Genomic DNA, 12,467 nt, shown 5'->3' with positions numbered 1-12,467 from the left:
TTAATATTTCTATTGAGTGTATAGTTTAAATGACTCATGCATACTGTAAATCCATTGTCTTATCAAATAGTATGTGCCCTGAGAAAGTAGAAAGTTGAAAATAGATTGTAGTGGGAGTACCAATGATATAATCTTATAAAAAATAGAATGTGATTAATATGTATTACCTTTTTTGTGTTTATAGAATTTTCACCTGAGCCCTGGCAGACTGCAATATAATATGTATTTAGAAACTTTCTCAAGCCTTATTATTAAAAGATTTTACTAATTGCTAAAAATATACTTCCTGTACTTGGATAAGGGCTAACCATAGTGGAAGCAGCTGATTTGTGCCATAAGACCTGGTGAGGATTTGGTGAGTTTTGGCATAAATTCTAGAAAAGGTACTACCAGATACCTACCAGATACCTCTAAAAATGGGAGTATGGAAAGAAGGATGCAGAAAACTGGAATCTTGGCCAAAATTGTATACACTAAGGAGTCTCCTAGTGCCTTCTTAACCATTGAGGCCTTTCAGTAGAATGCTAGGTGATGGGGAAGATTGATTTGTAGTTTTTGTAGTGTAAATACTGATAACTATGGCTGTTCTCAAATTACCTGCCTGATGACACTGAATGCCGATTGGGAATAGATGCTCATAATCAACTCTTTTCACTTGCATTATGTCCTTAATCCACACTAGTGAGATGTCATATGCCAGGGTTTATCACCAGCAAAGGGCTCTCACTTCCATCTGGACTGTGAGTGATCCAGTTCAAGAGTACCATCCTGCTTTCTAGGCCCACTCCTGGTATAAATTGTCTTGGCTTGAATTCTCCCCCCGCCAAAAAAGACTGGGACTTGTGTCTAGGTAGTTTATTTGGGTAGTAACACCAGGGACTAGGGATGAGGGACTGGGCAGAGTAAGGAAAAGAAGGAAGGATAATGTAGGATAAGCCTGCATTATCAAATTCATGGTTGAGCCCAGTTGGGGCTTGATGCCCCTTAGAATTCTCTACCTAGGGGTCAACTAGAAGGAACAATTGTCTACCAGTTGCTCTTGGCCCCCACTGGTTGTGGGTTAATCCTGAGTGCTCACTTTCCCAAATTTATATGGCTATGCACATAGTGGGTTCCCCATATACTCTGTGGCATTGGAGAAGCCCTGGGGCAGCCAGTGAAAGACGTGAAGTGTGACACTGACAAGGTAAGGGTGTTGTGGCCCTCCAGGAAGTATCTTCCATCACTGCCATTGGAATCATGAATGAGGCTGAGCTTGTGTGGGCAGAGCACCAGAAGTATCTGATACAGTGATATCTGGTTTATAATGTTTTAGAAGGTGAACTAAAAAACATTTATTCACAATGAAGCTACTATTTCAGATCATGGGTCTTGGGATTAGTTGCTTAAGAATTTTGGGGGCAAATGTAATTGTTTCCCTTCTTCTTCTTTTTTTTTTTAAGTTTTATTTATTTAGTGTCTACACCCAAAGTGAGACTCAAACTCATGACCTTGAGATCAATAGTCACACGCTTTTCTGACTGAGCCAGCCAGGCAGCTCTCTCTTTGTTCTTTTTCTTCTTCCTCAAGTAAAAGTCTGTGTTATGTAGTGTTTTTGTGTCATAAACCCATAGAAAGGCTTTTAATAAAGTTTGTAAACATTGAAAAGACATGAGCAAATATGTTAATTCATTTAATGAATATTTAATACTAGAAATGGGAAAATATAAACTTAATTTATGAAACCATGAAGTCCTTTAAAACGTCTTTATAGGTGTTTTATAAGGGATAAGGGATGATATAAAACAACTTTGATGAAATTTAGGCATTCATTATTTTTTATTTCTTTGAGAGAACATTTCTAGACATTTTAGTGCGTCTACTACTTAGTCATAGGTCTTTACTGTGGTTTCTTTCCATTTGGTAAAGGAATAAAGACAAAATATCAATATCGTCTCAAAGTTACATCTCTAATTAAACCTCTTTCTCCTCGACAGTTTCTTTAGGGATATCATCCTTATGTTATTTCCTCCTTTGCGGTTAATGAATTATTTGTGTATTTGATTGCCTTTAGGTATCTGTAAAAATTCAAAAAGCAAGGAGGATAGCAAAAACTACATGACATGATTCATGCTTTGCCTTACCTTCTTTAGAAAAAGGAACAAAAACTAGAACTGGTCTAGTCTTACTAGAAAAGAATTCTCTCATTACCTCTTTTATCCATTATTCACCTTCCTTGTCACTCTTTTTCTCTGACCATTTCCCAAACTAGTGAATAGTCTGAGATCCTGTGAAATTCTGCTGGATGTAAACCCTGATACTGAATTTTAAAGATTTGATTCTTAATGTTCGTCCTGGTTTCCGGGATAAAATATTAATTTTGTGTATGAACAAAAGGGAACAATACTGTCAATAGATGTTTTAACTTATTTATTTATTTATTTATTATTATTTTTTTAAAAAGATTTTATTTATTTATTCGACAGAGATAGAGACAGCCAGCGAGAGAGGGAACACAAGCAGGGGGAGTGGGAGAGNCATTTGCTGCAACATGGACGGCACTGGAGGAGATAATGCTAAGTGAAATAAGTCAAGCAGAGAAAGACAATTATCATATGATTTCTCTCATCTATGGAACATAAGAACTAGGATGATCGGTAGGGGAAGAAAGGGATAAAGAAAAGGGGGGTAATCAGAAGGGGGAATGAAACATGAGAGACTATGGACTAGGAGAAACAAACTGAAGACTTCAGAGGGGAGGGGGTGGGGGAATGGGATAGACCGGTGATGGGTAGTAAGGAGGGCACGTATTGCATGGTGCACTGGGTGTTATACGCAACTAATGAAGCATTGAACTTTACATCGGAAACCAGGGATGTACTGTATGGTGACTAACATAATAAAAAATCATTTTAAAAAAAAGATTTTATTTATTTATTTTAGACTGTGCATAGCATTCACGAACAGAGGCTGAGGGGCAGAGGCAGAGAATCTCAAGCCGACTGAGCACAGAGCCTGACTCCAGGCTCAATCTGATGACCCTGGGATCTTGACAAACTGAAACCAAGAGTTGTATGCTTAACTGACTGAGCCACCCAGGCACCCCAGAAGTTTTAGCTAATTTAAATTCATAGCAGTCAGAATTAAAAAGGGTATGTGAGTCATGGTCTAGTTTTTAAGCTACTGAGATTTTCCTTATTTTTGAACTCATGGTACTAATTAGGTCCTTTAGTAAGTACCTTAAAATCTCTAATAGTTAGCTGCTGTTGCATAATTTCTGAGACAAAAATTCCTGGTTTGCGCATGGCAAGTGTTAATATATTTGATAACATGAATTCTGATGAACACTAAACTCTCACGTTTGTTATTGAAAGGGGTAGCACACCCAAACAAGGATCATTCATATCCAGGGGACATCTAGTAAAGGTTCTGCTTATCCAGCTGACTAGCTGCAGTCAGTTAAGATACCTGCTCTTAAGAATATATGAAAAGGGTTCTTACAACTCAAGACATAATAAGCGTTTGCATGGATTACTTGAGAAAAGCTAAATCTGCTTTATGTAAAGAATAACTTTTCTTTTTCACTTGTGTAGATACTAATGTTTGCAGTTTACAGCTTCAATCAGATCCATCCCAGTTCTCAAACAAATCCTGTTTGTAGATAGAATCTGGAATTTTAGTCCCATATCTGGTGTGTCCATGGAGTCACAGCCTTCCTTCTAACTCTCCACCATGTTTGCTCAATCTAGGTGACTGGGTTTTTACCCAGTGCACTTGGCTGGGGCTCTAACTCCCTGCCTAATGCTTAGCAGTTTCCAGATGAACCATCTGAAATAGGACATCACTACCACCTAACATAGATATATTGCTGGGCAGGAGATTTCTGCTGCAATGCCCCACTTACTAGATTCTTGGTTCTTGGACATTGTTTGCTATATCCTCCCAACCCCCCAACCACTTCATTTGGGCTGCTATCCAGTTCTCTCTGGGGGTTAGCCCTATCATTTGGTCAGCTCCTCTAATGTTATTTTTGCTTGGCTCCATATTGTTTCCTTTCTATCTTGCACTTTCTAAAGTTGAGGTGGAGCTTGCCTAAAACTCAACGTGAACTAATATACTATTTACTAAGTAGTTAACATGATTAAATATAGTTACCATGAGTTGAAGACTTAACTATATGTAGTTCAATATGTCTGAACTTCAACACCATGTTTTATAAAATAAGGTTACATATTCTTTTAAATATCTAGATTTCAATAGCTCAAGTCCCCATTGTCCTCTCTTTTTTAAGGTTTAATTTATTTATTTGAAAGAGAGAGAGAAAGAGAGAGAGAGAGAAAAACCCAAGCAGACTCCCTGCTGAGCTGGGAGCCCAATGCGGGGCTCGATCTCACGACCCGGAGATCATAACCGAAGTTGAAATCAAAAGTCTGATGCCCAAGCAACTGAGCCACCTAGCACCCCTCCCATACTTTTTTTCTCTTTTTAAAAAAATATTTTATTTTCGAGTAATGTCTACATCTAACGTGGAGCTCAAACTCACAACCCCGAGATCAAGAGTTGCATGCTATACTGACTGAGCCACCCAGGCGCCCCAAGGCCTTATTGTCTTAATGCTGGAAACCAACCCTTAAAGTGTTTCTTGGCTATATCTGAGTCATCCCCAGACTCTCTCAGTTGTGTTTAGGAAGAGACCCATCATGGTTTTCTGTTTTGGACACATTGTCATGCTGTTGCACCACTGCTTTTGCTCTTGTTCTCCAGGTCAGTATCCCAACTGAATTAGAAAACAGACGCTTTTTAAAATTTTCCACAGCATAGTGTTTTAACCAGACTTTAACAGAAAAAGGCAGGATAAAGATAACACGTACAACAATTACAGTAAAAACACATACACAGAAATAATTACTGGGACTGCACTCAGTATTCCCTGGTCCAAGTTCTGAGTCATTTTCAAGGCATCCTTGAAAAGGGTTTCTCTGACTTGTTTCTGCCTACCACTGTTATGTATATGTCAGCTTGCCCTTCCATTGTGGGTACTGTCTGGCTTTCCCTTTCTATCTGGAGAGTAGGCTCCCAAACCATGGACTTTACAGAGAAAGGGACCCCCCCATTTCAGCTAAAAACCCAGCTTTCCAATTCTAATTCCTGTCGTAGATTCAACTTCTTCCCCAGAGTAAATAACAATGGAAATATCCATTCTTTTCACAGAAACCTCACTCCCTCTCTTACAGGATAAGGTGTGATCTGTGGGTACCTCCCATTCTCTCCTCCCCTCCAGGCAATTACCATAACTGTCTTTGAAATGTTTTCTAGAAATCTGAATTATTCTTTTTAAAACCACGTTTGGGACTTCAGTAGTCCATTCTAGGTTGTGCTATGCCACTTTAGTCAGGACTTTTTACAGAATTTATTTTCCTTCCTACATCTATCTATCTATCTAGCTTTTTTTTTTTTTTAAAGATTTTATTTATTTATTTATTTGTCAGAGAGAGTGAGAGCGCACAAGCAGAGGGAGCAGCAGGCAGAGGAAGAGGGAGAGGGAGAAGCAGGCTCCCCGCCGAGCAAGGAGCCCAATGCGATGTGGGGCTCCATCCCAGGACCCTGGGATCATGACCTGAGCTGAAGGCAGACGTTTAACTGATTGAGCCACGCAGGAGTCCCTATCTATCTTCTTCATTTCAGCCTTGGGGCTCTTGTGCAGTGTTTATAGCAGTGATTCTCAAGTCCCCCCTCTTCTGTTTTACCCCGGGGCCCGCAGTTTTGGTTGTCACAGTAGTGGGGGGCACATCTGGCATTTAATTGGCTTGAGCCAAAGAAGCTTATGGGTTTTGCAATGTGTGAAACTCTCCTCTAAAATGAATTGTCCCACATCCTAAGCAAGTTTTAGATATCCCACTGGACATTCATGTAGGTCCTGTTTATAATTTTCTAAGCGTAGAACTTAACTCTGCTGTAACTTATAAACACTAAGTATTTTTTTGCATAGCTTTAATATACACTGATTTTTTCTAGGAATGCACTTGGGTATATCTAAGGAAGATTGTGCTTGGGTATATAAAGGAAGATTGTTCTTGTTTTATTTTGTATTATATGAAGGGTTGTTCACCATGTCAGAAAAATCTTGTTGGGGTTGCAAAGCAGCTGTAGATATTTGAATTACCACCACAAAGCATCCTTATAAATTTACATTTGTAAATCACATTCACAGTGATTCTGTGGTTAAGGGGAAAAGTGGGTTTCATTATGTGTTCCAGTGTAAGTGTGCCTGAGCATTTGTGTAATGAAATACAAATATATAATTTATGTAAATACATATAATTGTGTATAACTTACCTTTATATATCAAATGTGTTTTTAAAGATTCAGTTAGATAGTTAGTGTGTAGTTAGTAACTATGAATTTCATTTTAGGACATTAAAAAAAGACATCGGAAAATACTTATTTTATAAGGAGGGTGTCAGTTCTGATGGGCTTGAGGACCATGTAAACTCATCCAGGGAAAAGAAACTGTTCTTTTAAAGAAGCAATAAAAATCTGTTAGGATATACTCACTGAATTTCTTAGGTGAGACTTGCTTTTGTGCATTTGCTCAACTAGGAAATTTACCATATTGGTTTTCTCAGAACAAAGAGACAATTTGTCTCAAAGGCAAATTTAACCTGGTACTCTAAGGAGGCCAAAAAGGATTCTGCTTTTTAACTGATATCAATATTACTACATTCCTTGTTGAACACCTCTTGGCTAAGATGCTACATTACTTGTTGTTTACATTATTTACTACTAGCTTTTGAGGTTACATTCACAAAGATAAGACAATTTCTTTAACATTTTAAAAGCTGTATGAATGGGGCACCTGGGTGGCTCAATAGGTTAAGTGTCCGACTCTTGGTTTTGTCTTGGGTCATGATCTTGGTTGGGGTTGTGAGATCAAGGCCTGCATCAGGCTCCATGCTCAGTGCAGAGTCTGCTTGAGATTCTCTCTCTCTCTCCGTCTGCCCCCCAACTATCTCTCTCTCTCTCTCCCCCTAAAATAAATAAACCAATCTTAAAAAAAGCTGTATCAAGTAAAAATTAAGTATGTTTTAAGACGTCTCATATAAATAATTTGATCAATAATTACAGTAATTACATCTTTTATTTAAATAATTTGAAAAAAAGTCAGGTTGAATGAGAGTAAATGTTGATTTCTTTCTAGATGTTCTGTATTTCTGAAAATGATTGTGATTTTCAAAGATGGAAGAACAGGTTGTTTTTAAAACCATCAATACTAGAACCTGTGGTTTATTAATATATTCAAGAGACCGATAGGGTGGTTAATTAATAAAAGAAATGTCACCAAGAAGGTCTGTGCTGGGAAATTTCATTAACAAGTTGAAAAAGAAATAACAAAGTAACCAATGAACTAAAACAGACATGATTGACTGTAATTACTGTGCTTGTTAAGGTTATTGACTAACAGCAAGATGGGTTGTCAAAATAGAGACATGGCACTCTGAGAAAATTAAATGAGAAAAATTAATTCGTTTTTGCCTCTCTCTTATCACTAAGGAAATAAAGTTAATGTGTCAATTTCAGTATTTCTGAAATACTTGAGATTTTTAATTTTAACTCTAAGTACACCCTAGTAACATTTAAATGCTATATTTGGGTTTTACACAAAGTGAAATAGAGGGAGAAGGAGAAATTTGGTGGTAAATATATAAACATATAAGACATAACTGTTGTTTGTACCAGGGCAGAGAAGTAGCTGTAAAGATGGAGAGGCAGTGGATTCGAGGGATATTTGATAAATAAAACTATTAAGACACTGTTCTCTTACTTTGCTGGTGTCTTTCATTTCTGCATCAAGGCAAATATAACTCCCTCCAGGAAAATTTCCTGGATTATCCTCTTTTCCTAGAGCTATCTTTCCCTCCTTTGAAATCCCATAGCTATTGATGCTTCACCTTGTATTAAGTAAGTTTAAATACGCTGTACTGTTATGGACTTTGCCACCGCCCCTAGCTTTCATTCCCCTGGTGAAGACAGCATGAGTAAACAAACAAATAAATGTACAAGGTTGTGTTAGGTGAGTGGGGCAATGAGATAAGGTAATCAGGTCATACCTCCATGAGAAGGTGAAGGATGAAAATGAGCTAGACATATAAATAGTCGCAAGGAAATGATTTCAGGCAGAGGAGCAGTAAGTGCAACAGTCCTAAGGAGCGTAAGCTTGGGTGTTTTATGAGTAGAAAATATGATTGAAGTCAGTGCCCTAGGGGAGAGGGTGCTGTGAGTCAAAGTAGAAGAGGTTGACCTGAGCTGGATCACGGAGGGCCTTGTAGATTTGTTAAAGAACTTGGATTTCTTCCTTCCTTTCTTTCTCTTTTTTTCTTTCTTTCTTTCTTTCTTTCTTTCTTTCTTTCTTTCTTTCTTTCTTTCTTTCTCTCTCTCTCTTTTTTCTTTTCTTTTCTTTTCTTTTCTTTTCTTTTCTTTTCTTTTCTTTTCTTTTCTTTTCTTTTCTTTTCTGTACTATGAGTAGTAGGAAGGCATTGGATGATATTAAGCAGGAAAATAACCTGAGCTGAGCTATGTTCTGAAAGATCATTTAGATGCTTTGTGGAGAGTAGATTGCAGATGCCTCAAAATAGTTGGGGAAGAAGAGATAGGGAGAAGTCTATGTATTTAAGATAACTTTTGGAAGTAGGAATAGTCGTTATTTTTTATGATTGTGAGGAAAAAGAATGGCTGAAGGATGATTCCTAGGTCTTTTTTTGGGATATAATAAGTTTGAAATGTCTATTAGCTATCCAAATGGAGAAGGCAGTTGGTTGTATGCCTCTGGGGCTCATGAGAGAGGTCTGGGTTGGGGATATAAATTTGGAATTTGTTCGTTTATGGATATATGATTGGTGTATCTGGTGAACTAATTGGCCTTCTCCAGTCTCTTCAATCGCTGTGTTGTGTCTCATTTTTGAATGACGTATTGGGTAGGCGCCATAATTTTCCTGCCCTTAGTGCAGTACTTTAAAGGTGGCTTAGTCCAGTTTAAAACCTGCACTTTATTCCAGTTTAAATCTCATATCTTCCTTTTCCTTCAGCACTGACCAGATGTCTTCTCAAGGGACTTGGAAATGGGAAAGGGCAGGACGGATTTTTTCACCACTTCTGTTCTGGTATCTTCAAGAGGAGAGATTTAGTTGGCCTTGTTCCTCTAATTTTTCAAGTCCCCTGACTTTTTCTGTAGTGTTAGGGCTTGGAGAGGAGACAGGAGGGGGAGAGCATGTACCTCTTTCATTAACTGCTTCGTAGTGAGCCCTGAATGAGGTGTCTATCCTCAAATATTGGAAATTCGTTAGCAAGCAGTGTACACTGATGGCTAAATTTTCTTTTGAGCTTAGTTGCCAATTCTGCACAATAAGAAAAATCCCACGTGACGTCTTATTACAGATCTCCTTTAAAGCTGTGGGATTGGATGAGATACCCCTGAGGTGACAGTATGGATTTGGCCACAGAGAAGTCGGTGGTAGACTTAAAAATTGCTCTCATGGTAGTGGAGGAAACGAAAGTGGGTTATGGAGTGAGTGACAGTTGAAAATGTAGGGAGGGTAAGCAGCTTATTTAGGAAGTATTGTGATGAAGGTAGCAGAAACTAGGAAGAGCTGTAGGGTGACACTAATGCTTTTGTTTGTTGGGTATTTTTAAGTTAGAGGTCTTGTGGCATATTTTTGTGCCGATCATAAGAGAAAGGGTGATAATGTGGTACATGAAGTGATAATAAAGGAGTGGAGTCCTTGAGAAGGGGGACGAGGAAGGGATCCAGAACAGAAGAGGAGAGATTAGTCTTTGATAGGAGCAAGGGTACTGCTCGAATTGTAATAGGAGGGAAGCTGGAGAAGGTAGGACTCAGTGCTGGTGGTTTGGTAGACTTGGTGATGAGAAGGCCTGGGGTTATCTTCCCAGGTGGCTTCTGTTTCTTGTCTGTGAGGCAGGAGAGTTGGTTAGTAGCTAATTAGAGGGTGGGTGGGAAAGGAGATTTGGGAAACATCTTTTTTGCTGCACCATCTGAGACCTTTGAAACAGGAGCAGATTCATTTAGTTTCATCTAAAACACCTGACAAAGTGCCAGAACTATTTATCACATATTTTTGGAATAAGATCATTTTATTTACCACAGACAAAGTATCCTTAGCTTTAAATCTCATCTTGAAAAGGTGTTATAGCTGTTCAGAAAATCACATATTTTTTTGAAGCCCCAACCTGCAATTGCCTGAAACGTTTTGAGGTATCATATATAGAATAAAATGGACTTATGGTTCATGCAAAAGCTACATTCATTCTTTAAGGTATTTTAATGAAAAGAAGAAAAGGTATTCTATTCTGGTTGAAGAACTGATTGTATCCTGGAGGGCTTATTTTCCAAGAGGGGCTGCTGATAGAGATAGAATTATTTTCTTTTTGGAGGCCTCCCTTCTGTGCCTCTGATGTTCTAGCTGGCTCCTGACATAGGACGCCACATCAAGGGGCTTCTCAGTACATGTGGTTGAGTGACTTTGTCTGGGGCCAGAGACACACTTTTGATTACCTTGGGACGACTGCTACAACTGCCCTGATTTATTCTCTCTCTTCTTTCCTTTTTTTCCATCTCCTTTACCCCTAACCTTTGTTTGCTTGCAAGAGGAATGTGAGCCAAAATTTTAAAGTTTGAAAAGTATAAAGAAAGGAAACAAGTAAATAGGGAAGGAGAATAAATACTGAACAAGACTGGGCAAGGTTACAAGAAGGAATTACTGTGAAAACCTGGAAGGGGGCCAGGATGCAAAACACGGTGGCTGTGCAGTTTACAGGAACTATTTAGTGTTCAGCATGCTTCAGTGATCACCCAGAGAAAGCCGGATTTCTCCGGTTTTGTCTGCTGCCCTATAGTTAGCTATGGAAACTTGACATAGGTGATCTGTATTTTTTTCTCAGCCAACTGATATAAATATAGGGGATTGTGGGGCCTCTGCCTATCAAATCTGACGTGATTTGAATTGTTAGGACAAGGACCTCTTGTGGCCATAGTGGGAAATACTTCAACTGAGACCTATCTGGGAGGTTAAATTTTTATGAGGCAAAAGACAGAGCTCTTTAAAATTACATTCCAGGTATTTATAATATTTAATTGTTTTGATAACACCAAATATTGTAATTGCAGCTGTATTTTATCTATGAGAAGTTCAATATAATTTGAAGCACTTCAGATTTTATCCACTTAATTCACATATTCCCTGAAAAATAGAGAGAATAGGGGTTTTCATTTCCATTTTGCAGATGGAAAAGAGAGGTACAGAGCAGGTAAGTAACTTATTTGTGGTTTTACAGTGGGGGCAGAGTGACTCGTAATAGAATTTGGATATCTTATCTTGGGTTTGGTTCAACAGTCTGGGTTTGGAAAACATTCATTATTAAAGCTCTAAAACAAAAACTTCTGTTTTGCAAGTGTCAAGGGAATTCTTTATTCAAGAAAAGATGGATTGAGAGACATAAAACTTACTCTTTGTTTTCAGTGTGAAAAGAGTCTATTCCTAGGTTCTCCAGGGGAAAAAAGCTGCTTTAAAAAAAATCTGGGAGGACAGTATGTCAGCAACTAAGAATCTTTAGATAAATGTAATGCCAATTATGGATAATTTAAAGGAAGTTACATAAAAATGCAGTTATTTGCAGATTTCCATAGAAATCATATAAAATGAAGCCCCTTTCATTGTTGATTCTGACAGTTCCCCGACCCTGCCTTTTGTCTCGTTTCCCTAATATTTATTCTAAGAGTGCCTGTGGAGCTAATCAATGCTTCCTTTTTATTTTTATTTTTTAAATTATTTTTTGACTTCTTTTTATTTTGAATTCAGCTTTTTAAGAACAAGGATGCCCAAACTCAAATGAATAGTTCTTTTATTTATTTATTAAGTATATATTTAGAAAAATTTCAATTCCAGTATAGTTAACATACAGTGGAGTAGTTCTTTTTTAAGGGACAGTTACCACCTGTTGTTTTAGAAGCTGTTGGAAGAAAGTCACAGAAGTGGTAATGTGTAAGGAAATGAGGTACGAATTCAAGTGGGGAGTCAAGGAACTGATGAAATGATAAAGCATAAGGCAGGGATATGCAAGATTTGTTCCGGTGAATGACAGAACATCGAGGAAAAGGATACCAAAAAAAGGGAAGAGGAACTATGAAAAAGAACAGCCACAGAAATAAGAAATTTTGTTGGAGAAGACTTTTTTGGTAACTTTAATAATGATTTCACCTGTGGAACTGTTGGTAAATCTTCACTGTACATGTCCTACCGATAATTATGTGGCTTTACGTAAATTCTGGGAGCAGAGTGTGTGATACCTGTGGCAGGTGTATGAGACAGGCAAGATTTCAGAAGAAAAACATTACCTCAGATGTGACATATCATCCTGTGGTATTGAAGAAACTGAATTTTACATAATTGATCTTTTGATGTGTGGATTTCCTGGAC

General features: G+C 38.0%; 1 protein-coding gene across 1 annotated transcript in view; it reads left to right on the top strand.

The window, feature by feature from the left end:
* CTNNA3 (catenin alpha 3) overlaps nt 1-12,467 on the top strand; it is a 1,722,523-nt gene that overhangs the window by 36,347 nt on the left and 1,673,709 nt on the right. The gene's annotated exons all lie outside the window — the stretch shown is intronic.

Source organism: Ailuropoda melanoleuca, chromosome 6 (genome assembly GCF_002007445.2).
Source record: "Ailuropoda melanoleuca isolate Jingjing chromosome 6, ASM200744v2, whole genome shotgun sequence".
Taxonomy (NCBI): domain Eukaryota; kingdom Metazoa; phylum Chordata; class Mammalia; order Carnivora; family Ursidae; genus Ailuropoda; species Ailuropoda melanoleuca.
The sequence above is the reverse complement of the archived record's forward strand: the minus strand, read 5'-3'. Positions and strand labels throughout refer to the sequence as shown.